Source organism: Papaver somniferum, chromosome 4 (assembly GCF_003573695.1).
Source record: "Papaver somniferum cultivar HN1 chromosome 4, ASM357369v1, whole genome shotgun sequence".
Classification (NCBI taxonomy): Eukaryota; Viridiplantae; Streptophyta; class Magnoliopsida; order Ranunculales; family Papaveraceae; genus Papaver; species Papaver somniferum.
Window position 1 is genome coordinate 127,150,446 of NC_039361.1, and position 5,467 is coordinate 127,155,912.

Genomic DNA, 5,467 nt, shown 5'->3' on the forward strand with positions numbered 1-5,467 from the left:
AATAAGAAACATTAGGATACTCAATTAAGTTTAACAAAAGAGGACGCCCAACAAAATTGAGTCTCACTCCAGAATCTAAAAAACAACCAGTCTTTGCCATCTTATCAGCTGCAAAATTTGCTTCACGAAACGTATGCACCAATTGAATAGAATCAAACTTGACTTTAGCTTCATACCATCTCTGTCTTGCAAACCATGGTATATTATCCCCTTCCAAAGCAATTATAACACTCATAGAATCAGTCCTTACAAGCACATCTCTGTAACCCCATTGAACTGCCCAATCTAAGCCAATTAGAATGCTATATAATTCCGCCAAAAAATTCGAAATAACACCAAGGCCAGCACACATTGCTCCCACCACTTCACAAGATGAATTCCTAGCCACCACTCCAGCTCCGGCCACCCCTGGGTTACCTCTAGAAGCTCCATCACAGCACAACAAGAGTTGATTTTGCATTGGAGGCTGCCAAAGACACTCAACAGGTTCTAACATCTTCACCTTACGGCATTTAACTCTGAAAAAATCCAATATCTCCAGATCTTCAACCCTGTTAAGCATACACCCCTTCATTCTATCTGAGTATTCATGAATGAAATTAAACACAGGCTTCTTGAAGAAATTCCAGCAAGGTTTCTTCTTCTCATAAACCATCTTATTCCTTTGAAACCACAGTTCTGAACGCACCACCAGATTGGAGACAAGCCACAGATCTTTAACCATTCTACTACAACCTTTTGCTTGTTTATTAGAAGCAATCAAGTTATAACAAGATTTAAGATGAAAAATACCTTCCAACCACTGCCAAGCACGGTTTACAGCACTACAGCTCCAGAGAATATGCTCCAAAGACTCCTCCTCAATCTGACACACACTGCATCGAGATGGGAGAGCAATCTTGAATCTACTCTTAACTTTGTCCAGAGTTGCACAAGCTCCCCTAACAAATTTCCAATTCTGAGATGCTAAAGCCGGGTGCACCACCCTCCTCCACAACAGATTTGGTTCAAGAAGCAAAGGATACTTGCTGCGCACCAAATCCCTTGCAGACCTGACAAAAAACATTCCCTTTAGATCTGGCATCCAAATCCTCTCATCACTGCCCATATGCCTTCTTGGTAAATTCTCCCTAGCCACACCAGCACTTGCAAGTTCACGCATATGCTCTCCCTCCAAATGCCATTGATTCTGCACTATGATATCACTAACTTTCGCACGTCTGTCAAGGTCAGTTCTCTGCAAGACCTCAGCCAAAATTACAGAACCATACCAAACATCAAAAAATAAAGAAGTTGCCCTACCATCACCTATTAAGGATTTAGTATTACGCATAACTTCAGTGTGCACCCATCGAATCCCCGGCAAAATTGAAGATTTAACTCCCGCCATCTTCAGACGACCATCTCTACAAGTGTATTTCGACTCCAGAAATCTAGCCCAATTCATCTTAGAAGTTTTCTTAGTGATTTTTATTATCATTCTTTAAAGAATCTCCTATCTTGTAGATCCCAGTGCTACATAGTGTTATTAAATTTAAGCTTTTCAAAGCTTCTTGGAATCTTCCTGAGCTTTTTAGAGTTTCTCAGAGCTCTTTCAGGGCTCTTTAGTGTTTTTAGGAAACATCCATAGATAATCTTCATTACTGTAGGGAATTTTGTTAGTATCATTCATAATAAAGAATTAAGTTACTCTCAGTTGGCTTTAAGAATCCTCTGGATAGAAGATACTAGTGCTACGAAATATAATTAACTTAAAAGCTTTTTCAGAGCTTTTTAGAGTTTTTCAGAGCTATTTAGATTTTTCAGAGCTCTTTAGATATTTTAGGGATTCTTAGAGTTTTCAGGGTTTTATAGAGTTTTTAAGGCTTTTTAGAGAACATTCAAAGCTGATCTTCACTATTGTAGGGATTTTTTATTATGATTCTTTAACGAATCTCCTAGCTTGTAGATCCTAGTGCTACAGAGTATTATTAAATTTAAGCTTTTCAAAGCTTTTTGGATTCTTCCTGAGCTTTTTAGAGATTAACAGAGCTCTTTCAGGGCTGTTTAGCGTTTTTAGTGTTTTTAGGAAACATCCAAAGATAATCTTCATTATTGTAGGGAAATTTTGTTAATATCATTCTTTATAAAGAATTAAGTTACTTTCAGCTGCCTTTAACAGATCCCCTGGCTAGAAGATACCAGTGATAGGAGATATAATTAACTTAATGCTTTTCAGAGCTTATTAGAGTTTTTCAGAGCTCTTTAGATTTTTCAGAGCTCTTTAGATATTTTAGGGTTTTTTAGAGTTTTTAGGGGTTTTTAGAGTTTTCAAGGCTTTTTAGAGAACTTTCAAAGTTGATCATCACTATTTTAGGGATTTGTTATTATCATTCTTTAAAGAATCTCCTAGCTTGTATATCCCAGTGCTACGGAGTATTATTAAATTTAAGCTTTTCAAAGCTTTTTGGAGTCTTCCTGAGCTTTTTAGAGTGTCTCAGAGCTCTTTCAGGGCTCTTTAGTATTTTTAGGGCTTTTAGAAAACATCCACAGATAATATTCATTATTGTAGGGAATTTTGTTAGTATCATTCATTATAAAGAATTAAGTTACTTTCAGTTGGCTTTAACGAATCCCCTGGCTAGTAGATACTATTGCTACAAAATATAATTAACTTGAAGCTTTTTCCGAGCTTTTTAGAGTTTTTCAGAGCTCTTTAGATTTTTCAGAGCTCTTTAGATATTTTAGGGCTTTTTAAAGTTTTCAGGATTTTTTAGAGTTTTCAAGGCTTTTTAGAGAACATTCAAAGTTGATCTTCACTATTATAGGGATTTGTTATTATCATTCTTTAACGAATCTCCTAGCTTGCAGATCCCAGTACTACGGAGTATTATTAAATCAAAGCTTATTGGAGTCTTCCTGAGCTTTTTAGAGTTTCTCAGCGCTCTTTCAGGGATCTTTAGTGTTTTTAAGAAACATTCAAGGATAATCTTCATTATTGTAGGGAATTTCGTTAGTATAATTAATTATAAAGAATTAAGTTACTTTCAGTTGACTATAACGAATCCCCTGGGTAGTGGATACTAGTGCTATGAAATATAATTAATTTAAAGCTTTTTCGGAGCTTTTTAGGGTTTTTCAGAGCTCTTTAGATTTTTCAGAGCTCTTTAGATATTTTAGGGCTTTTTAGAGTTTTCAGGGTTTTTTAGAGTTTTCAACGCTTTTTAGAGAACATTCAAAGTTGATCTTCACTATTGTAGGGATTTTTATTATCATTCTTTAAAGAATCTCCTATCTTGTAGATCCCAGTGCTACAGAGTATTATTAAATTTAAGCTTTTCAAAGCTTATTGGAGTCTTCCTGAGCTTTTTAGAGTTTCTCAGAGGTCTTTCAGGGCTCTTTAGTGTTTATAGGAAACATCCAAAGATTATCTTCATTATTGTAGGGAATTTTGTTAGTATCATTCATTATAAAGAATTAAGTTACTTTCAGTTGGCTTTGATGAATCCCCTGCCTAGTAGATACTAGTGCTACGGAGTATAATTAACTTAAAGCATTTTCAGAACTTTTTAGAGTTTTTCGGAGCTCTTTAGATTTTTTAGAGCTCTTTAGATATTTTATGGCTTTTTAGAGTTTTGAGGGTTTTTTAGAGTTTTCAACGCTTTTTAGAGAACATTCAAAGTTGATCTTCACTATTGTAGGGATTTTTATTATCATTCTTTAACGAATCTCCTATCTTGTATATCCCAGTGCTACAGAGTATTATTAAATTTAAGCTTTTCAAAGCTTATTGGAGTCTTCTTGAGCTTTTTAGAGTTTCTCAGAGCTCTTTCAGGGCTTTTTAGTGTTTTTAGGAAACATCCAAAGATAATCTTCATTATTGTAAGGAATTTTGTTAGTATTATCATTCATTATAAAGAATTAAGTTATTTTCAGTTGGCTTTAAAAATCCCCTGGCTAGAAGATACTAGTGCTACGAAATATAATTAACTTAAATCTTTTTCAGAGCTTTTTAGAGTTTTTCAGAGATCTTTAGATTTTTCAGAGCTCTTTAGATATTTTAGGGCTTTTTAGAGTTTTCAGGGTTTTTTAGTGTTTTCAACGCTTTTTAGAGAACATTCAAAGTTGATCTTCACTATTGTACGGATTTGCTATTATCATTCTTTATCGAATCTCCTAGCTTGTAGATCCCAGTACTACGGTGTATTATTAAATTTAAGCTTTTCAAAGCTTTTTGGAGTCTTCTTGAGCTTTTTAGAGTTTCTCAGAGGTCTTTCAGGGCTCTTTAGTGTTTTTAGGAAACATCCAAAGATTATCTTCATTAATGTAGTGAATTTTGTTAGTATCATTCATTATAAAGAATTAAGTGACTTTCAGTTGGCTTTGATGAATCCCCTGGCTAGTAGATACTAGTGCTACGGAGTATAATTAACTTAAAGATTTTTCGGAACTTTTTAGAGTTTTTCAGAGCTCTTTAGATTTTTTAGAGCTCTTTAGATATTTTAGGGATTTTTAGAGTTTTCATTGTTTTTTAGAGTTTTCAACGCTTTTTAGAGAACATTCAAAGTTGATCTTCACTATTGTAGGGATTTTTATTATCATTCTTTAACGAATCTCCTATCTTGTATATCCCAGTGCTACAGAGTATTATTAAATTTAAGTTTTTCAAAGCTTATTGTAGTCTTCCTGAGCTTTTTAGAGTTTCTCAGAGCTCTTTAAGGGCTCTTTAGTGTTTTTAGGAAACATCCAAATATTATCTACATTATTGTAGGGAATTTTGTTAGTATCATTCATTATAAAGAATTAAGTTACTTTCAGTTGGCTTTAACGAATCCCTGGCTAGTAGATGCCAGTGATACGAAATATAATTAACTTAAAGCTTTTTCAGAGCTTTTTAGAGTTTTTCTGAGTTCTTTAGATTTTTCAGAGCTCTTTAGATATATTAGGGATTTTTAGAGTTTTCAGGGTTTTTAGTGTCTTCAACGCTTTTTAGAGAACATTCAAAGTTGATCTTCACTATTGTACGGATTTGCTATTATCATTCTTTATCGAAACTCCTAGCTTGTAGATCCCAGTACTACGGTGTATTATTAAATTTAAGCTTTTCAAAGCTTTTTGGAGTCTTCTTGAGCTTTTTAGAGTTTCTCAGAGCACTTTCAGAGCTCTTTAGTGTTTTTAGGGTTTTCAGGAAACATCCAAAGATAATCTTCATTATTGTAGGGAATTTTGTTAGTATCATTCATTATAAAGAATTAAGTTACTTTAAGTTGGCTTTAATGAATCCCCTGGCCAGTAGATACTAGTGCTACAAAATATAATTAACTTAAAGCTTTTTCAAAGCTTTTTAGAGTTTTCAGAGCTCTTTAGATTTTTCAGAGCTCTTTAGATATTTTAGGGCTTTTTAGAGTTTTGAGGGTTTTTTAAAGTTTTCAAGGCTTTTTAGAGAACATTTAAAGTTGATCTTCACTATTGTAGGGATTTGTTATTA